The sequence below is a fragment of the Euphorbia lathyris genome, chromosome 2 (genome assembly GCF_963576675.1).
Source record: "Euphorbia lathyris chromosome 2, ddEupLath1.1, whole genome shotgun sequence".
Taxonomy (NCBI): Eukaryota; Viridiplantae; Streptophyta; class Magnoliopsida; order Malpighiales; family Euphorbiaceae; genus Euphorbia; species Euphorbia lathyris.
In genome coordinates, this window is record NC_088911.1 from 112,980,943 (window position 1) to 113,005,255 (window position 24,313).

At 39.8% G+C, this 24,313-nt stretch overlaps 1 pseudogene; it reads right to left on the minus strand.

Moving 5' to 3' along the window:
* The window catches only part of LOC136217379 (uncharacterized), a 28,029-nt pseudogene that overhangs the window by 3,659 nt on the left and 57 nt on the right, over positions 1-24,313 (minus strand).

The following is a 24,313-nucleotide window of genomic DNA, read 5'->3' on the forward strand; positions in this document are numbered from 1 at the left end:
TCATAAATGGTTAAAAATATAGAAGTGTAATCAGTGGCGGGGACAATGGACGCCCTTCTCTCTTCCAATCCTGAGTGTGATGATTTTTGGTAATTTTTCATTTGCAAGATATTCAAAGTTAATACCTGAAGACCAGCTTCCTTCACTCTCATTGCTGCAAATTTTAACTGTTCTTCAGATAGGGTGATGCCAGTATATCTACATCCAGTTCTTCTCACAACTTCAATAGCTAAGGATCCCCAACCGCAACCAATTTCAAGAATTTCATGTTCCTTGCTGATTCTAGCCTAAATTGGACAAACAACTCTAGAAAATGATTAATGAAATGAGGAAGAATGAAGTGAAATTTATGATATCAGGCTTACCTTTTCAATCAAAAATGAAATCTTTCTCATTTGTGCAGCTTTCAAGTCTTCATCTTCTGTCTTTAAACCACATGGACAAAATTCAAATATATATGTTACATATTAAATTCATCATGAATGATGTTATTACTTCTTACAGAATAAGTAAGAGATAAAAAAGAATACAATAAGGTTGGGTTTCTTACCTTAAATACTGCCGAGGAGTATGTCATTGTTTCACCTAAGAACAGTGCAAAAAGTTCATTACTCTATAAACAAAAAGCAAAAATGGACCAAAAGATTTAGCTCTCAAAATATTGCATAAATTTGGTTATAAATTGTATCAACTTCAATGTCATTTACAGTTGCTTCACTGACATTCTCAAGACATCAAAACATGTGGAGTTAAACTTCATATACAATAACATACCAAGTCATAATGACGAGAAACATTCCTGCGAGCTTGTGTAAGAGTATTTCGCCTTGAAACATGGCTAAGAAAAAACTTTGCTGATGCAATGCTAGCTGTGAATAGCATTGGTGTCCACCAACCCCTAAGATCAACACAGAGAGAGTAAGTTTTCAGAAATTCGGAGCATTACATTCGTATTCTGAGAGACAGAATATGCAGCCTACTTTTTCTTGTTCACTGCCGATACAGACTTGTTAGCATCTCTATTGGCAATGAGAATCTGCAATAAGTTAGACTAAAATTAGCTGAAACGATGTTGTTAAGGAAAAAGAGTCTGGCACAGGAATTGGATCAATGACTAACCATAACAAGGTTTAGAAGCCCTTCATTTTTGTCTACAAAGGAAAAATCGCCATTTATATATGCATCTGCGAGACCTAAGTCAGCCTGTGTTATTATCTGAGAAAAAAATTTCATCTTTGTCAGTGATGTCAACAGATTTCTTCATATAGAAAATTCTCATTGTGTTCTTCACTAATCTATTCCTTCCCCCCCAAAAAAATGATGCCAACAAAGCTCATACCTTCCAATAAAACTGAGGTCTGTGAACTCTCAAAATTGTTTTGAGAGAACACTTTTTAACAGTTCCCTCAAATGTAAAAATTGTGCCTCCTTCCTCTAGTAACCTGTCAAAGCAAGAACTTGTGAAGTGCCAAAAAGAACCTATCTGAACATTGAAACTGTAACTAAAATGGACAAAGGAAATGTGAGCTTAGAGACATCGAATTAAAGTTCAAGCAAAGTCATCTGATAAGGATTGTGGTTATCTTTACAAGTAAACTCACATTAAACTGCCAGTAGAGATATATTGTCCAAGAAATCTAGTAACAAGAAGGCGCGCCCCAGTTTCTAACAGAGAAGGTACCATGTGTTTTGGATTGCTTAGAATAGCATAACTTTTTCCAAGCATATTATGAGCTGCAACCATGCCAGACTGCAGACGATGTAAACAACATTTATGAGTTTCAGAACATTAACTTGTTAAATTATGTATATGAGCGGACGAAGAGGATCTTTTAATTGGTAGTCCAGCGGAAACCTTTGGAAACCGAAACAATCATTTCACGACTTATTATCCCATTACTTTTCCAAACATTTCTTCTCTATCTAGTGTTAAGGAAAATTATCAGTACTGTTGGAAAATGAATATGATGATTTGATAACAACTCAATTTGCTGTGGAAAGTATATGGTTTATTGATGTGATACTGAGTTTAAATACAGCAGACACAGTTAAAGAATAACTGTTCAATAACTACATCCTACAAATCAGTGATTTAAAAAACCACTTGATACAACTGACTAAAATCATACGCATAAATTTAACACTGCTCCTTGCTTTGGTTATTGCAAACTCTAACCTTTTTTTTTTGTGTGTCCTGTTTGTTTTTTTTTCAATAATGAGATCCGCAAGTGTGCGCTGTGGACATGAGTCTTTGGACAAAAATGACTCAATTAATTTCTCCTCATGCTCATCAATCTCATCATAATCACCAAACTGAGTTTGAGTTTCAGAGAAACCATTAAAATCGTCAAGGTCCCCTTCTTCATCTTCTTTTAGATCCCTGACATTTGCTTCTTCAGCTAAAGCAAATGCAGTAGCACTAGTAGGATTTTTCTCCTCAGCCTCCTCTTTCAAAAATTTTGAACTCAAACCTAATGAGATCATCTTTTCACAGACTTCTGAATTAATTTGTGTCTCAGTAAACACTTTTTGCTCATCCTTCAATGGATTCAATGCAAAGATCTTGTCTTTCATCTTCACTTTGAAGACATCTTTATCCGCTGAATCCTTTATAATGCAGTGATTTGTTTCAAATAAAACTTTGAAACCCTTCTCAAGAAGTTGACCAACACTTAACAAATTCTGATTTATGTTAGGCACAAATAATACGTTTTTGATTATTTTTGTACCTGAAGTGCTCTTAATAGCCACTGCATCTTTTCCCTTCACTTGAATGTACTCTCCATTTCCAATTTTAACTTTGGAAACTGCTGATGTATCTAGCTCTTTGAACAAAGCACGATCATAAATCATATGGTTCGTACATCCGCTATCTACAAGCCAATCATCACTTGAATTTCCAGGAGCAAAACATGAAGCCACAAAAAGATACTCATCTTCATCTTCTTCGTGATCAGCAACTTGAGCAACATTTTTCTCATGGGTTTCTGAATTTTGTTGAATGTTGCTTTTTGCAAATCTTTTGATGATGTCCCATCTTTTGGCACTTCTCACATTGTTGATCTGGTCTTCTCCAACATTTAAAAGGTGGTGACCTTTCTTCCCACAATGATGACAAGAAGGAAAGTCAGATTTATTCTTCTTGTACTTCATCCCTTTTTCTTCCTGGCTAGATTGACCCTTTGCAAATAATGCACCTTCAACAAAATTCTCAGACCTCAAAAGTCTCCTATGCTCTTGTGCCTGCAAAGCGTTCAACAACTCTGCCAAACTAATTTTTGACAGATCCTTAGTGTTTTCCAGAGAAGAAATGATTGCTTCAAACCTTTCAGGAACAGTCACAAGAAGCTTTTGAACTAATCTAGAATCAGGAAATTCAGTACCGAGTAATCTTACTTTATTAGCAATACTAAGCAATTTGTCTGAATACTCTTTGACAGTTTCTGAATCCTTCATCTTTTGAAATTCAAATTCTCTTATTAAGTTAAGAGCCTTCATTCCTTTGATCTTCTCATCTCTTTCAAATTCCTTCTTCAAGAAATTCCAGACTTCAAAAGCTGATTTCATTGTCATGATTCTGATAAAGATATCAGATGAGACTGTAGCCCTGGCCTTCGACTTTCTTGATTTCTTCTCCTTGTGATTTTTTATCTGCGCCATAGTTGGATTATCAGACAATTCGTAGTCCTCTTCAACAGCTTCCCAGAGATCATTAGCCTCTAGATGTGCTTCCATCCTTGCTGCCCAAATATGATAGCCTTCACCATTGAAAACAGGTGGTGCTAATGCAGTAAATGGAGTTTGTGACAAATCCATAAAGAAGAAGAGAAAAAGAAATAATAACAAATTCACAAGTCGCTCAAGAAGAGAGCTCTGATACCATTTGTTGGAAAATGAATGAGATGATTTGATAACAACTCAATTTGCTGTGGAAAGTATATGTTTTATTGATGTGATACTGAGTTTAAATACAGCAGACACGGTTAGAGAATAACTGTTCAATAACTACATCCTACAAATCAGTGATTTAAATAACCACTTGAGACAACTGACTAAAATCATACAGATGAAAAATACAGGATAAGATAGCAGTTGCTAAAGCATAAATTTAACAAGTACCTTCAGTCCATCTTCATGGAAACCATAACCTGGAAGAAATGAAAGCAATTAGGAAGCGATTTGGAAAACTTTCCTCTATAATCAGATATATCATGAGTCTATAGTTTCGCTTGTCTGAATTGACTTACCCTGATATGCGCCACAAAACCAAAGCCCCCTTCTGCCTTGAATATGTTCAAGCTCAAGTGAAGCTTTAGATGCAGCTACAGATGGGACGGGATGGCCAGTTGACCACTTCATTAAGGTATGTTCTGGTGTATGATCTGGATTGAGTGTCATAAGAAATGGAAGACTTGTTTCACCCAGGTTCTGCAAGAGTCACAACATTAAAACAGAAAAAGTTGTATACTAGGTAGCTTTCATTTTCATTAAGAGAACAAGTTACTAACCTGCAGCACATTCAGCCAATATGTCAGGCATACTTTATTGTCTGTACTTCCAAGGAAATTCCATGCACTCCAGGCTGCTGAATTTTGTGGCATAAACTTCTTATCACGGTGCAGGAAGATGTCACTGCATTTTGAAGTTCAAAGAATGATTTCCTACTGTGAACAACTTAGTACAAAAATTTCATATAGACTGAAGCAGAAGAGTAAAACATGGTACCTATACATGTATTGGAAAGCTCCAAGTACTCTTTTTTCATCAAAAGTTGCTTTGTCTCCTAATAGTTTCAATGCATTGGGGGCATGAACATCCATTATGCACCCACTGTATATTTCTTGGGAACCATCTGCACCGAAAACTGTCCAACCTACTAAAGCAATGAGCAAATTTAGTACTGAAGCCAAAGAAACAACATCAATAGAGGGTAAAAGAGCATAATAGCCACAAACAAAATGCTTAGTGCTTACCATTGTCGTCATTTGAAATAGATTGTACCTCACAGCCAGTTCTTATTTGACATCCCCAACTTTCTAGCTTGTCCCTAATCTGAATTTTTCATTTCCCGAATTAACAATAAATATAATCCCCAATTGCATATTCTCTGCTAACTATTATCTTAGATTATCTAACAGATTAATCGAAGAAGATAAAGAATGAAACTTGCAGCACATTGTGGCAACTAAATGTAACAAATTGGATTCTTCCGTAATTGTTATTGATAACAAAGTGTCTATTTATACATGAATACAGTTTGAGTTGTGTTCAATGACTAGTCTAAGATACAGGCCTAGATATGAGGAACTAACTATAAGATGCAAGGTTATCTGTTTAATATATTCTCTAATACACCCCCTTAGTCGAGGGGTTCGGAGGCCGAACATTGAGACTAGTCCTGAAGTCTTCAAACAATGGTGACGACAGACCTTTGGTGAAGATGTCAGCAATCTGATATCGAGATGGGACGTGTAGAACCCGGACTTCACCTTTTGCCACTTTTTCCCTAACAAAGTGAATGTCCATCTCGACATGTTTGGTGCAATGGTGCTGAACAGGATTGCCACTGAGGTATACTGCGCTGACGTTGTCACAGTAAACTAAGGTGGATTTTGCAATTGGACAGCCAAGTTCCAGAAGGAGGTTACGGATCCAGCATGTTTCAGAAACTACATTTGCAACACCACGATATTCAGCTTCAGCACTTGATCTCGACAGTGTAGGCTGCCGTTTGGCGGACCAGGAAATGAGACTGTCGCCGAGAAAGACACAGTAGCCGGAGGTGGAGCGACGAGTGTCGGGACAGCCAGCCCAATCAGCATATGTGTATGACGTCAATTGAGTGGGTGAGGAGGCTAACAGACTGAGACCAAGATCCAGAGTACCGTGCACATACCGTAGAATACGCTTGAGGGCAGCCATGTGTGAAGTTTTTGTTGAAACACCTTTCCACAGGATTTTGATTTGACAAAATTAATTAAGTGAAAGTAAATATTCTATAACACACTAAGTTTAAATGCTTTGATTTAGTGTTACTAATGTGTTTGTTCAATGTTGAGTTTATAATTTATCATAAGACATAAAGATCATAAGGCTCAAGCCCTATATGGAAATCAAGGCCCAAGTCAAACAAGCCAAAGATCACTTAGCCCGCGTATCTCCAAAACGTCGCCGTTAAAGTGATGAAACGCATGCTGAGTAAAGAAGGATCGAGAAGATCCACGTAGACAACTTCGGTATGAAGCTGCTGAGCTGTCTCGACAAAACGTGCAAGACAGCTACTGACCATAAGACAGCTTCCAGACAAAGTATTTCCTCATTAGGTAAAGGTCAGAAGACACAACAAGCTGTCTGGTTGACATTACCCAAAATGGTGGAACATACTGACTCACTGACCGAAGAACAGAAGACGCTGGAATCTGATTGGCTAACGAGAACTGCTAGCAGACTCAGTGAAAGCGACCTGTAGCCGTTTGTCTCCAACGGTTATTTCGAAATTCGAAATAACCAGAAGCTCTCACAGCTCTCTATAAATAGTCCATTCAGAATCCACATTCTGCAGAGAACTTTGAGCAAGAGCCGCTACGCTGACCAAACGTATACAAAAGTTCTCCATCAAAAGCAAAGCAAAGTTCTTACACTACAAAGTCTATTCATTTGTGTAAAAGTCTAGAGTGATTGTTTTTCAATCATCTAAGGTGTTCTAGCAATTGTTGTTTAGGACAAAATCTTTATCATTTCTAGAAGTAGAAAGGAGAGGCTAGGTACTCGGTTTTAAGTACTCAGCGGAGAGATTAGGATTGAGTAGAAGTATAGAGGAAGGTACTTTTGTCATACTCAATTGCTGATATTGTAAAAGGTTTGAGGCTCTACCTTTAAAGAGCTCAGTAGAGGATTTGAAATCTCGGAGGTGTTCCGGGGACAGGACGTAAGCTTAGAAGAAGCCGAACCTGGATAAATCTGCTGAGTGAAGTATTTCTAAACCTTAACTCCTTATTCATATTGCTTGCTTAAAACAAACTAAAACTGACCAAGTAAAAGAGGTCAAGCTGAGTTGTGCGCTACCAACGAAAAGGTTCAGGAATAGACTCTAAGTGCTATTTCCTGACCTAAGCAACGAAGCTGTCCTAGTCACTAGTTGACTAAGCCAGTGTCTTGCTGAGTGGTAAGCGCCGCTGTTAGATAAACTTTTCTTGAAGAAAAGAAATCTGCTCAACTTATTTTAAAAAAAGGTAAAATAGTTCCTAACCCCCCCCCCCCCCTTGGAACTATATTTGCAACCTTACAAGGGACCAACAAGTGGTATCAGAGCCTAAAAGCTCACTACTAAAGGTCTAACAACCTTGAGTTGATCCATACCATGGGCGAAAACAGCACTCGGTTTCTCCCTGGAAACCAGACAACTCAGATATTACCTGAGGGACTGTCCATTACCAGGCCTCCCCTATTCTTCGGGTCAAACTATACCTTTTGGAAGAATAGGATGAAAAACTTCATTCAAGCTACAAACATGAGTGCCTGGCTGTCTATAGTCCAAGGCCCGTTTGTACCTGTGAAAGTTGTTGCTGGCCAGTCAGTTGTTAAAGCTGAGATTGAATGGACAGAGGATGATCTTAAGAAGCTTCAAAACCATGCTTCGGCTATCAATATGCTTCACTGTGCGCTCGATGCTGCAGAATATAACAAAATCTCAGGTTGTGAGTCGGCACAAGAGATCTGGAAAAAGCTGGAAGTCACCTACGAGGGAACAAACAAAGTAAAAGAATCCAAGGTGAATCAGCAGATGAGACTGTACGAGCTGTTCGAGATGAACAATGATGAGGGCATTTCAGACATGAACGCAAGGTTCACCAACATCATTAATGAGCTCAAGAGACTTGGGAAAATCTTCACTGAGGAAGAACAAGTCAAAAAGATACTCAGGAGTCTTCCAAAAGACTGGCAAGCAAAGAAGACAGCAGTTGAGGAAGCTCAGGATTTAACCACCTACAAATATGACGAACTCATCGGTTCATTGCTGACCCATGAGATATCAATGAAGAACTTTGAGGTGAAGGAAAAATCTGATGACAAGAAGCAGAAGTCACTTGTCATGAAGGCTGACTCCACTGACGGATTGTCATGAAGGCTGACTCCACTGACGGGAGTTCAACTGATGATGAGGAGATGGCTATGTTTACAAGAAAGATGAAGAGGCTGTTCAGGAAGAACGACAAATATTCCAAAAAGCCTTACAAAAAGTTTGATAAATATAAGGCTGACTCAAGCGACAACAAATACAGAAAGGACAGCTCAAAGCCCATTACATGCATTGAGTGCCACCAAGATGGCCATATTAAGTCAAACTGCCCCACGCTGAGGAAAGACAAGAAAAGTGGGAAGAAGGCAATGGTGGCTACTTGGAGTGACAGTGATGAATCTTCATCAACAAAAACTGAGGCCACCGAGTCAGCGAAGATATGCTTTATGGCTGACGAACTTGCTGAGCCATGCATTTCTGAGCATGCTGACCAATCTGATGAGTCAGATAATGAAGAGCAATCTAATGAGGTAATCTCACTCTCTCAACTCAGAAATGAAATGGGTAACGCCCTGAGTGATCTCTATACACTTGTTAAAAAGTGTAATAGGAAGATTAAAGCACTCAGCCGGCGATGTGATGAAGTAGAAGAGGTCAAACTGAGTGACCTCAGATACCTTCTTCAAGACAACTCAGTTTTGCATGAAAATATGAAAATCATTCATGAGTCTGTCTCTGAAGTCCAGTCAGTTTCAAAGAAACTGAGGAAGGATGTCACAACCATTCAGAACCAATTAAAGGTTCCAAACAAAAACAATTTTCCGTTGAGAACTCAGTATCAAGGTACACAGTACCAAGGTACTCAGCAGAGAAGAAATCCCCAGCGAAAAGTCCAATGTGATTTTTGTGGGAAGTTAGGACACACTACTAAAGTGTGCTGGCACGCTCAGCACTGGGGTGCTGACAAGTCAGTAAAAAATCCTAAACAGAAGGTCAGTTGTGACTTCTGTGGAAAGAATGGCCATACTGTCCATGTATGCCGCCATAAAATAAAATATGATGTTATACCTGTTGCACCTAACAAGTCAGGACCCAAAAAGAGTTGGGTACCTAAAAGTAACTAGTTACAATGCAGGTAAGCCTGAGATGTGCCGAGAAGTCAAAGATGTGGTATATTGACAGCGCATGCTCAAGGCAAAAGACCATTGGAACGAGATGGGTCTTCAGGAACAAGCTAGATGAGCAAGGAAACGTAGTCAGAAACAAGGCAAGACTTGTAGCTCAGGGCTACAGTCAGCAAGAAGGTATTGACTACGGTGAGACCTTTGCCCCAGTGGCAAGGCTAGAAGCTATTAGGATTTTATGTGCATATGCATCTTACATGAACTTTAAACTGTTTCAAATGGATGTCAAAAGTGCCTTTCTTAATGGAATAATAGACGAGGAGGTCTATGTAAATCAGCCTCCAGGGTTTGAGGATTCTAAGTTCCCAAACCACGTTTACAAACTCAAAAAGGCTCTGTATGGACTCAAGCAAGCACTACGTGCTTGGTATGAGAGGCTGACCAACTTTTTACTGAATAGAGGTTACGTCAGGGGTCAAGCTGATACAACCTTATTCATTAAGAGAAAGGGTAAAGATACCCTGCTGGCTCAAATATATGTAGATGATATTATATTTGGTGCTACTAATGAATCTATGTGCAAGGAATTTAGCAAACAAATGCAGACTGAATTCGAAATGTCAATGATGGGAGAACTCAACTTCTTCCTCGGACTACAAATCAAGCAAGGAAAGAATGACATATTCATAAGTCAAGCTAAATATGCCAAGGAGATATTGAAGAAATATGAACTAGAACATTGTAAGCCAATATCCACTCCTATGGGCACTGACACTGTCCTTTGTGCTGATGAGAATGGTAAGTCAGTAGACAGCAAGTTATACCGAGGTATGATTGGCTCTTTACTTTACTTAACAGCAAGTAGACCGGACATTCAGTTCTCAGTATGTTATTGTGCTAGATATCAAGCTAACCCTAAGGAATCCCATTACATAGCCGTAAAAAGGATCCTTAGATATTTGCAAAGCTCAGTAAATGCAGGTCTGTGGTATCCAAACACTCATGACTTTATGCTCATCGGATACACTGACGCTGACTATGGACGAGACAAGCTGGAAAGAAAAAGCACCTCTGGAGGATGCCAATTCCTAGGAAGCTGTCTTGTATTTTGGTTCAGCAAGAAGCAGGCGTCAGTAGCCCTGTCCACAACTGAAGCTGAGTACATTGCTGCTGGAGGTTGTGTTGCTCAGGTCCTTTGGATTAAGCAACAGCTTGAAGATTATGGTGTTCAAACAAAGACAATTGAAGTCAAATGCGACAACAAAAGTGCAATTGACCTCTCAAAGAACCCAATTCAACACAGTAGGATGAAACATGTCAGTATACGACATCACTTCATCAGAGATCATGTACTCAAGAAAGAAATCAAGCTGACGTATGTACCAACAGACGAGCAGCTTGCTGATATCTTTACAAAGCCTCTAGCACGAGAGCAATTTAGCATACTGAGAGAAGCAATTGGTATGTTTAATCCTCTTCAGTAAATTCCTGTGCTAAATGAATATTGAATGCTGAGTGAATTACATGCTGAATGATTTATTGTTTGCTGAGTATCTCTTGAAACTGACTGAATATACAATACTGAGTAATCTTGCACACTGAGTAAATTAGCTTCGAACTTTAACTTAAAGCCATTCCTAAAGAATGTACTGACTACTCAGAATATGAAACGTTTATATCAACAAACGCTAAGTAGAAGCACTTATTAGCATTTAATGTCACTACACGCGAGGTGACACATATACTGCGCATACGCCGAATAACGTCTTAATAGTGTCATAAGTGTCAAGGTTTCTGGCGATTGGACAACCCAGAGCAAAACTGGATTAAAATTCAAACGGAACCCTAAACCATAAAATCTATAAATAGTAAATACTAACCCACTACCCTCGTCACATATACACTGAACTCTAAGAAAGCTTCAAAATTTTCCAAAGAGCTTCAAAATTTCAAAAATGTCTTACAACGAAAGTTATTTCTCTCCAACTCTCAAATCCTCTGACCAGGCTGGTCCTTCAACTAGCCTAATGAGAAAAATGATTAAAGTACACTCTTGGGCTAAGAATCAAGAGGTATTAAGAAGTCGATTCTTCCACCCTGACTTCATCTCTTCAGAGACTCCATTCTGTGAATGGATCAAAAACAACAAATGGACAGGTCTCTTCTCTCTGTCCGGGCAAACCTATCCTACAATAGTAAGAGAGTTCTACTCCAGCCTGCATGTTGATGCAGATTACTCTGACTATCTGGAGACCACAGTCAAGGGTCAAAAGATAGTGATAACCCCTGAATATCTAGCTACATTGCTAGAGATACCAAATACAGGGATCCAGTTCAGAACCACAAAGGAGCCGATACCGAAAGCCATCGCAGAGAAGATGAAGGGATTCTGTAAACCCAGAAACTACAAGGGAGAAGTACCCAGCACCTGCATGGGCAAAAATCAGAAGATGTCCCACTTCTTGCTGACCAACTTTATCTTCCCTAAACTCAGCTCTCCTTCATCTGCCTCTAATTTTGAACAATGTTTCATCTGGCATATGCTAACCAGTACTCCTTTCAACATGCCTGTATTTTTGGTCGGAGCTTTCCAAAGAAGCGGAAAGAAGCTCCGTTTAGGTTCTCTCATCACCAGGATAATACAAGACAAGAACATAGAGACTGTTGGTGAAATAAGTTCAACGGGAACTGCTATCACTGCACGTCTGCTGAATGGACTCTCACATAGCCAACCTCTTAGAGGATATGATGAAAATGCCACTCCTGAGGAGGAGAATCTTATGGCTGAGGATGAGCAACCTATTGGAGAAATGGAAAATCTGGCTAACCTGGATGCCATTATAGATGATGTTATGGCTGAAGCCGCTCACACTGCTGAGGGTACAGAACCAATCAATGAACCTCCAACTGAGAATCCGTCCACTGTGCCATCTGAGGTTGCTGAAGCTGAGAAGAAGAAGAAAAAGGGAGCATGCTCGAAGGATATTCATACTGTCCCGAGAAAGATAAGGCTCATAGAAAGCAACAAGAGGAAAGCTGATCAAGACCTAGCTGAGTCAGCTGAGAAGAAGCTGCGAACAGCTGAAGAACCTGTTCTTGAGGGCCATGTTGCTCAAGAGGGGTCTCCACAAAATCAAGCCTCTGTTCCTCCCGTAGAGAAACAAGCCAAGACCCCTGTAAATCCAAAAGAAGCTCCACTCCCACCTCAAACTCAAAGCAATTCAGCACCTGAGGTCAACACGCCTCGTAGTCCTGTCACTACACAAGGCCCTCAGTGTGAACCCACTTCTGCCAAATATGCACACCTTGGTGCCACTGAGTCAGGTCGGCGTGTCATCGCCTCAGCAAGCACTCTGCTTCAAGAACAAGCACCTACTCCATCGACTCCTGCTCAGTCCTCTCATCCACCTGTCACTCACCATATTCTGCGTGAAATCCATGAATTAATCAATCACTTCTCCTCTGTCCAGACGCAGCTACCCACACACGCTCATATGACCCGAATGACTGAACTCATGCTGGCTATGGTCAGTCATATGAATTCCTTGGAGGGTCAAATACGTGTGCTGCAGGATCAGGCCAAATCTCCTGCCCCTACCGATTAATTTGCCTACTGCTGATGCTGGCAAAACGGGGGAGAAAAGTGGCAACTAAGGAGAAGGAACTCTAGAGTGCCAGAGAAACTAGAGTGTTAAGTGTTAGAAGTTAGGAAGAAGAACTTTATCTTGTTTTGTTTTGTAATGTTTGTTTTTGTGTTGTTTTATTTTATGCCTAACCTGCCTAACTTCTGTTACTCCTGAAATACTTGCATTCATATTTTAACTGTTGATTATTCATTCCTTAAATGCCAAGTATTATATAAATGCATGCTGCATATAGATGTTTGAACTTGTCAAATATAAACCATTGAACAAATGATTTACTCAGCGCTCTGTCACTATACATCACTTCCGTTGAATACTGAGTAAAATAGAATATGACCCATAAGCTGACCTATAACTGAAACTGATCTTAGGCTTATTCAGCCAAACCTTAGAATGTTTAGAATAAAACTAAGTCAGTAGTTCTATCCTTACGGGGGAGTTCACTTAATTAAAAAGGTCAACTATCATGGGGGAGCTCATACTGAGTTCCTTGCTGATTAGTTTTGCCAACATCAAAATGGGAGAGTTTGTTGAAACACCTTTCCACATGATTTTGATTTGACAAAATTAATTAAGTGAAAGTAAATATTCTATAACACACTAAGTTTAAATGCTTTGATTTAGTGTTACTAATGTGTTTGTTCAATGTTGAGTTTATAATTTATCATAAGACATAAAGATCATAAGGCTCAAGCCCTATATGGAAATCAAGGCCCAAGTCAAACAAGCCAAAGATCACTCAGCCCGCGTATCTCCAAAACGTCGCCGTTAAAGTGATGAAACGCATGCTGAGTAAAGAAGGATCGAGAAGATCCACGTAGACAACTTCGGTATGAAGCTGCTGAGCTGTCTCGACAAAACGTGCAAGACAGCTACTGACCATAAGACAGCTTCCAGACAAAGTATTTCCTCATTAGGTAAAGGTCAGAAGACACAACAAGCTGTCTGGTTGACATTACCCAAAATGGTGGAACATACTGACTCACTGACCGAAGAACAGAAGACGCTGGAATCTGATTGGCTAACGAGAACTGCTAGCAGACTCAGTGAAAGCGACCTGTAGCCGTTTGTCTCCAACGGTTATTTCGAAATTCGAAATAACCAGAAGCTCTCACAGCTCTCTATAAATAGTCCATTCAGAATCCACATTCTGCAGAGAACTTTGAGCAAGAGCCGCTACGCTGACCAAACGTATACAAAAGTTCTCCATCAAAAGCAAAGCAAAGTTCTTACACTACAAAGTCTATTCATTTGTGTAAAAGTCTAGAGTGATTGTTTTTCAATCATCTAAGGTGTTCTAGCAATTGTTGTTTAGGACAAAATCTTTATCATTTCTAGAAGTAGAAAGGAGAGGCTGGGTACTCGGTTTTAAGTACTCAGCGAAGAGATTAGGATTGAGTAGAAGTATAGAGGAAGGTACTCTTGTCATACTCAATTGCTGATATTGTAAAAGGTTTGAGGCTCTACCTTTAAAGAGCTCAGTAGAGGATTTGAAATCTCGGAGGTGTTCCGGGGACAGGACGTAGGCTTAGAAGAAGCCGAACCTGGATAAATCTGCTGAGTGAAGTATTTCTAAACCTTAACTCCTTATTCATATTGCTTGCTTAAAACAAACTAAAACTGACCAAGTAAAAGAGGTCAAGCTGAGTTGTGCGCTACCAACGAGAAGGTTCAGGAATAGACTCTAAGTGCTATTTCCTGACCTAAGCAACGAAGCTGTCCTAGTCACTAGTTGACTAAGCCAGTGTCTTGCTGAGTGGTAAGCGCCGCTGTTAGATAAACTTTTCTTGAAGAAAAGAAATCTGCCCAACTTATTTTAAAAAAAGGTAAAATAGTTCCTAACCCCCCCCCCCCCCCCCTTGGAACTATATTTGCAACCTTACAAGGGACCAACAGTTTTTGGATCGTGCATAAATAAGCAAATCTGTTGTACTGCATAGGATATATCTGGTCTTGTAAGAGTAAGGTACTGAAGGGCCCCGGCAAGTCTCCTGTATTCCGTGGGGTCATGGTAAGTGGAGCCGGAGGAAGCGCTAAGCTTCTGTTTGGTGTCGACAGGAGTATTAGCTGCGTTACAGGAGCCAAGGCCAGCCTTCTCAATGATTTCTGATGCATATTTCTTTTGGGATAGAAAAATTGAGCCGGGGGAGCGAGTCACTGAAATTCCAAAGAAATAATGCAATGGACCCAAGTCCTTCATTGCAAATTCAGAGTTCAATTGAGATAAAATAGATGCTTGTAGCCTGTCGGACGAGGTGACGAGAACTATGTCATCGACGTACAGGAGGATGTAAGCTGTATCCAGGCCTTGTCTGTAAACAAATAGAGAGTTGTCTAAGATGCTGTTGGTAAATCCCACCTTGATTACAAAATTGGCAAATCGTTGATACCAGGCTCGAGGAGCCTGCTTAAGGCTGTAAAGTGATTTGCGGAGCAGACAGATATGATCGGGAAATTGAGCATCTCGGAAGCCCAATGGTTGGTGCATGTATACAGTTTCATTCAGATCGGCGTGTAAGAAGGCGTTTTTGACATCTAATTGCCGAATATTCCAATTTCTGGACAAGGCTATACTGAGAACTGCTCTAATTGTTGCTGGTTTAACCACATGACTGAAGGTTTCACCACAATCCACTCCAGCTAATTGACCGGAACCATTGCCAACCAATCTGGCTTTGTACCTCTCAAAGGAGCAATCTGCATTTGTTTTGTGCCTGAAAATCCACCAACTACGAATAACATTAGCATTTTGAGGACGGGGTACGAGTACCCACGTCTTATTTTGAATGAAAGCCTCAAATTCATCAGTCATGGCCTGTGTCCAGTTTGGATCACTTAATGCAAGGATTGGTGACTTTGGTATGGGAGAAATTATGGGTGCAGTAGAGGCTGATAAATTTAGCATACGATGGGGTTTTCGGATGCTGTGTTGAGCTCGTGTGACCATATTATGTAATGTGGGATGTGAGGGCTGATCTGATGTTTCTGTAGTGAATTGGCTGGGAGAATTATTAGTGCTAATGATTGGTGGGGGGGGATGATGGGGATTGAGAACGATGAGACAAGGAGCGACTCGAGGGAGGACTCGATTGGGAATGTGATGAGGAGACAGACGCGGGAGACGACGACGCTGACACTGAAGACTGACGCGACGATGCTGCTACGGGGGACGCAGACGACGACGCAGACGCGGGAGACAAACGCGACGGGACTGACGCTGGTGATGCCGGAGAAGCGGAAGGTACATATGGTAAAGGAGACGTAGACTCTATGAACGGAAGGGGCGAGTGAGGTGCCATGTGGGAACTATCTAGACGATCCGCGGGAAGCAGGCCACCTTCGACATCCGCGATGGTTTTAGAATGTGAGTTAGGTGACGGGATTGTTGACGAACAGGGAAATTTGGATTCATCAAATACAACGTGCCTGGAGATTATAATTTTGTTATTTGAGAGATATAGACATTTGTACCCGCGATGATTGGATGGGTAACCGAGGAACATGCAAGGCCGCGAACGAGTCTCTAACTTATGACGTGACACGGAAGGAATTAAAGGAAAGCAAAGACACCCAAAAATGCGTAAATGAGTATAGGTTGGGTCTGTCTGATATAGAATTTTTGTGGGAGAGTGGTAGCCGAGAATTTTGTGGGGATATATGTTTAACAGGTAAGTTGCCAGTTCAAGGGCATGATGCCAAAATTTAAACGGGACTGATGCGTGATTCATGACAGTGCGAATTATGTTATTTACTGTGCGTATTGTTCGCTCAGATTTACCATTTTGGGAGGAAGTATAGGGACATGAGAATCGGAATTGCATTCCGTGAGTGGAAGAAAATTGACGAAACGAATTATTATTGAATTCACCCCCATTATCACATTGAAAAACTTTAATGTCGCGTTCAAATTGTGCGCGAATGAGTGAACGGAAATCAAGAAACACGTTAAAAACTTGTGATTTATGAGCTAGTGGAAATGTCCAAAGAAAATTTGTGTAGTTATCAAGAAATAAGACATAGTAACGGTGACCACTCGAGCTTAAAATTGAGGATTTCCAAATGTCACTATGAATTAAATCAAATGGCATACATGCAGAATTATAGGAGGATTGAAAAGGCAATTTGACTTGTTTTCCATTGATGCAAGACGGACAAACCGAAACATTCGGAACTTTATTACATGAAAGCAAATTTTTATTGAAAAAGGCATTCAAAACAGGAAGCCCTGGATGTCCTAGACGACTATGCCAGACATCAGACGACAAAGCAGTAAAAACGGAAGCTGACGACGGTGATGGAAGGGAGCTAGACGCGACTGGATAAAGATCCCCGCTACTGTTACATTTCATGATATTGGTGCCCGTCTGTAAATCCTTCACAGAAAAACCCAAAGGATCAAATTCAACATAGACTCGATTATCTTTAGTAAATTGACGAACAGAGATTAGATTTTTGATAAGATTAGGAGCATGCAACACATTATTTAGTCTCAAGGGTTGGGTTTCAGTTTTCAACAATGCAGTGCCAGATCCACAAACAGGAATACAATGACCATTACCAACAATAATACGTTCATTGAGGCTTGAATTAAAATAAGAGGTGAGTGTACCTTGGTGAGCTGTCATATGTGAGGTGGCTATTGTTGGAGTCGATCGGCGTAAAGTATGTAGGGGAGGGATCGGTTTTTAATTTCACGATGAAGAGAGGGAGGAGGATGGTGTTTTAGGGTAATCGGAGATCAGTGTTTTAGGGTTGATGGGCGGCGGCGGCAATGGCAGCCGCGGCAGAGGTGGTGGCTGGGTAAGATTGAAGAAGATAGAATTAGGGTTGGCGAAAAAAAATCAGTTTAGCTCTGATACCATGTAACAAATTGGATTCTTCCGTAATTGTTATTGATAACAAAGTGTCTATTTATATATGAATACAGTTTGAGTTGTGTTCAATGACTAGTCTAAGATACAGGCCTAGATATGAGGAACTAACTATAAGATGCAAGGTTATCTGTTTAATATATTCTCTAATACTAAACAAGCACCTTGTTGACGTAAGAATGTGATCTCCATCTGACAGTAAGCCATTGAGGGCGCCCAAAGATCTGCAAACAGAAGACTTTAAACATTGTATGAATCGAACAGAATTCAAGCTGATCTTACAAAGAAGTTTCACCTGAAGCAAGTGGTGATTACGGCAGAATGAGAGTATAGAGAAAGCTGAAAAACTCATAACTTTATCTGAAGGGCAAGACCATATTAAACCACGCATTGGAACCTAGTAATTAAAACCGGAAACAGATCAGAAATGAACCAAGACATTGAGACAATAGTAGAAGTGTCAAAGTATCTCACAAGATAAGCCTTCTGAAACAACTCCGAGTAGCCTCGGGAATTGATAAATTCCCCAACGTTTCATTCCTATCCATGTCTGGATTTTTCTCAAGCAACTCGAGATAACTAGAAAAGTAAAGGAGTTAATTTCCATGTGAAATGAAAGGAAATTCAAATTTAGGAAAGCATAATAATGTTAGTACCCGAGGACATTATTCCTTAAACTTGGTAAGTTCTCGAATCATTTGCCAAAAATAGGGGTTTAAAAGGTTAGTCTTTTGGGCAAACAAACCAGAGAGGCCATATCTACTACCCCATTCATAACCTTTGCCTTTGTCTAAGCTCACTGAGAATGACATATCAGACAATTCCATATCTACTCCCAGATTTTAAAAAAACTCCATCATATTTGGATATTTTACCTGTTAACCAAACCATAACCTGAAGACTATAAAATTTCCATACATCATCCGTCCCCATGGAAATATATGTGCTTTCACCATGATTCAAATATTATGCATTTGCAAATAGAGTAACATGGTGTTTTATAAACGCTTGATACATCATTTCATTTGCCGGTAACTTGTTAAAAAAGCTTGATTTACCTTTAAACTTTCAAAGTGTTCCGATAGTCTCTGAACTTGCCTAAGATGTTCGGTTAGTCCGTGAACTTGCCTAAAATGTAATGGATTAATTACTAAGTTGCAAAAAAAAAAAAGATGCATGCGGTGATGGGGACATCTCTACTACCAATGCAAAAAAGGCAGCAGAAACCACGGATGGGGCAGAAATCAGTGTGGCACGCCGAGCCAGATGCCACACGGCGTGCCACCAAAGAGAGCCGAGAGGATGAGTGGGCAGGACAGTATGGCATGCCGAGTCGTTTGCCGCACGATGTGTCACTCGACGTGCCACGTAACCCGTCGTGCGAATGATGGACGAAAAACTACAAGAACCCAACATTGGACTCACACGCCGTATGAGTCATATGGCACGGCGTGTGGAGTCCTTTTAGTCGCCTTCTCCGCTAAGTTGATTCAAGGAGGACAAGAGCTGCCATCAATTAATTACTGCCATTCAACTTAGTAATGTTGTGCCATTCATCCTATTTATCCTACTATCCCTTTATTTATCTATTCTCATCTTATCCCTAGAGTTTAATAGCTGTTTGTAGTCCTTGTAAGGTGTTTTGGTACTTTTACTTCATTTAGAAAGGGGTATATATGGTCCTTATTTTTTGTAATGAACTCAACTTTTATGAAAGCAATAATTATAGCCTTCTTTGGAGCTTGGAACTATTTCATTGGGATTTTCTTCCTTCAAGTTTCATCTTGAAAAGATAGTATTCTTGTTGGTTTAAGATTAAAATATTCATATCGATTTTAATCCGTAACATGTGGAAGATGTGTTGCACGCTTAAAACCGCACACCTCGACTTTAGTCGTTTTAATTATTTTTAAGAAGCGTGCAACCAGTGAAGGAGCTAGGATTTTATATTCGGGGGGCTAAATTTAGCCTTACTACCAGTGTATCTACTGTATTAAAAAAATATTTCTTAACCAACTCAACTATCTTAATATGTTGTAATAACACTACACATACACCAATATGAATTAAAATTAGGGGGCGCTGTCAACTACTGAAACCATACTACTCAAAGATGGTGGTCGAGGGGCTGGAACCCCCGGGCTGGCTTTGCCCTTGCATGCAACACATCTTCCGTTTGAAGGCAAATGATGTATTAAACAATTTATAAATTATGTACTTTACACAGATAGCATAAAAAGAATGTTCCACCCCTTTTTATATTTTAGATGTTTAGTTTGGTAAGTAGTACACAAATTCAATAACTAAATTTTTTTTTGGGTTACAGAGGAAAAAGAAAAAAAACGAAAACAAAGAAAGACAAGAGAGGCCACGCTATATTATTACCAAAAAGACTTCTCATCATAGTGACTAATTTAATGAAGTATTGATGAAAAAAAGACAACTATGAAGCACCGACTCGGGTGCGGACACGACTATCTCCACTATAGAAAGAAAAAAAGAACAAAATTGACTAGAAATAGGCTTTCTACATATGCATCGTCCAAAATAACGATTTTTATCAGCTGTAGCAAAGAAAGTAACTTCATAGAAGTCAAAATATGAACAAAAAAATATGCCTAGATACGTTTTGTTTTTTGAATCTGCAGTGGTGTTATTATCTTCCTCTTACTATTACGCATAAAATATTACAAAATTTTACTAAAATATTAATAAATTAGAAAGGTCAATATTCTTAAAACAAGAAACTCATTGTTACGTTTTCACATCAAAGTGAAATAGAGTACTTAATTTTTTTTCTTTCATTTAAGGGTAAATTCTAAAAAAAAACCCCTGTGGTTTGGCCGATTTCTAAAAAACCCCTGTGGTTTGGCCGATTTCTAAAAAACCCCTGTGGTTTGTTAATACAAAAAAAGGACCGTGTTATACGCCGTTACCAGAAAAACGGAAAATGCCTTAACACCGTTAAAAAGCTGACGTGGCACAGGGGTAAAATTGGAAAAATGATTTTTTTTTTTATTTTTTATCTTTTATTTTTTTTCTCTCTCCTCCTTCTTCTTCTTCTTCATTCTTCTTCTTCTTCTTCCTCCTTCTCCTCCTCCTCCTTCCTTCTTCTTCTTCTTTCCTTCTTCTTCCTCCTTTTTTTTCTTCTATTTTTTTTTTAAATTTGCGATACCCCTGGAAATTTCCGAAATCTGTGGGTGGAAATTCCCAGATATCCGTCGTTTCCTCCATTACCACCGTTTGGTCCGCTTCCGCCATTGTTTGATCAAGTAATTCTTTCTATGAACGACAAACATATTAAACGCAAACATATGAACGACAAATCTTCCTCGTTAAAATTCCACCCACTGATTCTTCTAATCTTCATAATTTAATCCTCCCCCGATTCTCCTTCCATGTCCTCTTCTTCTTCTACATTCAATCTTCACAATTCTACAGGTCATCTCCTCCCCCTCCTCCTCCACCACCCCGCCAACTCCGCCCAACTAATTCAAAATTCAAAAGCAACTAACCCAATCTATGACGAGAGGCGAAGTTTCACAAGTGAGCCAAAATCAGTTAGAATAAACAAGTAGAAGCCACGAATTTGATCAATCGATACTCAAGGCTCAGAAGCTGAATCGGGAGAGACTGGGTTTCATGCCACAGCCAACTGTGATGGAGTTTCCGAAGGAAGAGAAAGAAGAGACGGTGAAGAAATCAGTGTTGGAATCGGAAGAGGATTTGGAGATGGAAGACGAAGAAGATGGAGGTCCGGATGAGTAGAAGAAGAAGAAGCAGCCGAGGAAGAGAGAAGAATGAGGAGAAGAAGAAGAAGCCCAGGAAGAAGAAGGGGATTTTTTTCTTTATTTTAATTTTTTTTGTTTTTTATTATTTTAATTTTTTTATTTTAATTTGGACAATTTTACCCTTTGCCACGTCATCAAAACTAACGGTGTTAAGGCATTTTCCGTTTTTCTAGTAACGGCGTATAACACAGTCTTTTTTTTTGTATTAACAAACCACAAGAGTTTTTTTTGGAAATCGGCCAAACTACAGGGTTTTTTTTTAGAATTTACCCTTCATTTAATGCCTATTGGTGTTCCAAAAGTCCCTTTTCGACATCCTGGAGAAGACGATCCATTTTGGATTGACTTATAGTGCGACTTGTCAGATATATTGGGTCATACGGAATTCCCCCGTTCTCTCGCCCGATTGAGATATCTTCTGTTTCGCCCAAGAAAGATTGATTAAATCATCAAAAATTTGGAGCGTGAAGTGCAATCAAGTTCAATTAGATCTATGCTTTTGAGGTACTCAAATTAATAGTATTATAGAATAATTTAATCAGATTATAGATTATAAGTTCATAACTCTAACCCACTCCCATTTTGGGCGGAACAGATCTACTAATTCTTTGATTCCAGTTAGTAAGAGGGATCTTGAACTAAGAAATAGATTCTAGAAGCTAAAAAAGGGTATCTTGAGCAATTTCAATAATCGGGTTCATTGATATTCCTGGTATAGTAGATGCTACCACCCAACCCAGCAGGTCAGGGGCGGGCCGGCCATAGGTTCGAATCCTGCCACCTTTCTTGTGGATCATCCTGTGGTTACCGGATGGTGGGAATAACAAAGCAGAAATTTCAAAATGAGCACGAAATGTCAATATATGAATTGTTTCATTATGGTCAATATCTGGATTAGAGCCCTTCTCGATAGCTTTTCTTCCGGAAAGTAGTCGCATAGAGGCGAACGCATTGATACGACGGTGCGGGCCGGGGGTTTGCCAAGGAAAGCTGGTTGATTTTCCATCCACTCAATATATCCCGAACTCTATCAACAATATATTTCTAATTTCGGTAACTCGCTCATGGAGTAATGGAACACCAAGATACTTACCTAGGTTAGATGTAAGAGAGAACCCAAACTCCCTACTAATGGCTTGCTTATTCCTCTCCTTTAATTACTATATGCGAGTGGTTCCTACCGCTCCTCTCCCTATGGTCGAGCGTCTTCAAACCTTGATTCTCCTTTACAGGTACTCAAAAGTCTCATTCGACAGCTGTTACAGTCCTTCCCTTCCTCTCCCTGTCGATAACTTCGTACCGCAACTAAAGGCTCGTTAGCTATAGGCTTGAGCTCAGTGACTTGTAGCAAACGTAAGCTTTGGAAGTTTAGTTTACTTGTAGCAAGCGCAGAGTAACATCGTACCTCAGTGATTACATCTGATTGATCTCCAGCCAAAGCTAGCCAGAAAGGAGAGGTATGAAATTACTTACTTGTTAGAGGGGATTTCACCTTTGATTCTTTCTTAAGGCCGGGCTTAGAAGGAGTTTTCAGGTCAGAATGTGTATGATTGTCTTACCACTCATGATGCCAGCATAGTGCTTTTTCCTTCCCCCTTCTTAGTCCAATCGAACCCCCTCTTTTTTTGTTTCAAGGGAATGTTGCAACAGTTAATATTATTAACACGCGACCTGGCTTGGGACGCATTTTATTTGGCGGTTTTTTGGATGTTAAATACTATTGGATGGGTTACTTTTTATTGGCATTGGAAGCACATCACATTATGGCAGGGTAATGTTTCACAGTTTAATGAATCTTCCACTTATTTGATGGGATGGTTAAGAGATTTAAAATCATCAACCAATATTTCACACATATTAAAAAAAATGCTCGATTAGCGCGTAAATTGTACTTTTTTATAAAATTTGGGATTGAAAAAATATACATAGATATCTTTTTAGGTATCATTAATATTCCAAGGCTCAATGCACAGCTTTTTCTTGAACCAAACCCCTCTGGCGTAAACGTTCCGTCATTATAGACTGAACTCGCTGTGAACCCTTTCGATTATTAGTAGCGAGTAGTGAAGTAGCCCTCTTTTTTGCTAGGTTAAGAAGTGGAATGGAAACCTTATACATGTCCATCTAAGAGTTGGGTGCCCGTCTTACCGTAAGTTGGAGATGTGGGCTCCTTCGCCTTCGAACTAGCTCTTGAAAGAAGAAGATCTTCAGCGTAACTTACCCTTTTCTTTTGCTCCTGTTGAATGACTTCACGACCTCACCCTAAAAGCAACTCTTCCCCCTCTACTGTGTTAGCTAACTTAGCAGGAGGGCCATCACCCAGTATGAAAAAAGAGAGGGGAATGCTTTACTTCCTCTCTTCTCTGCCTATTCTTTTCTTTTCACCGTTACACCCCGGTTATGAGCCCTTTTCCCTAGCTCGCTTATGGGCCCTTATTCCCGATTAGGAACCCTTTAGCCGATACACCCTGATCCCGTTACACTGTTAATACATAGAGCCCAATAAGTATATCTTGAGTTGGTATGGAAATGGGATCTCCAATAGCTGGAGACAGGAGATTCATATGAGAAAACATAAGTAAACGAGCCTCCGCTTGAGCTTCCAACAATAAAGGTACATGAATAGCCATTTGATCCCCATCAAAGTCTGCGTTGAATCCCTTACAAACTAATGGATGAAAACAAATAGCACGGCCTTCCACTAAAATGTCGAATCTAAAGGATCTACTGCTGGATAGATACCTTTAGCAGCTAATCCTCTTGATAGTACAGTAGTAGCGTCTAAATTTGCAAATGTCGTGGCAGGAGCAGGTTGGTCTGCGACCCCTGGATGCCGAAGGCGTCCTTGGGGTGATCTCATAGT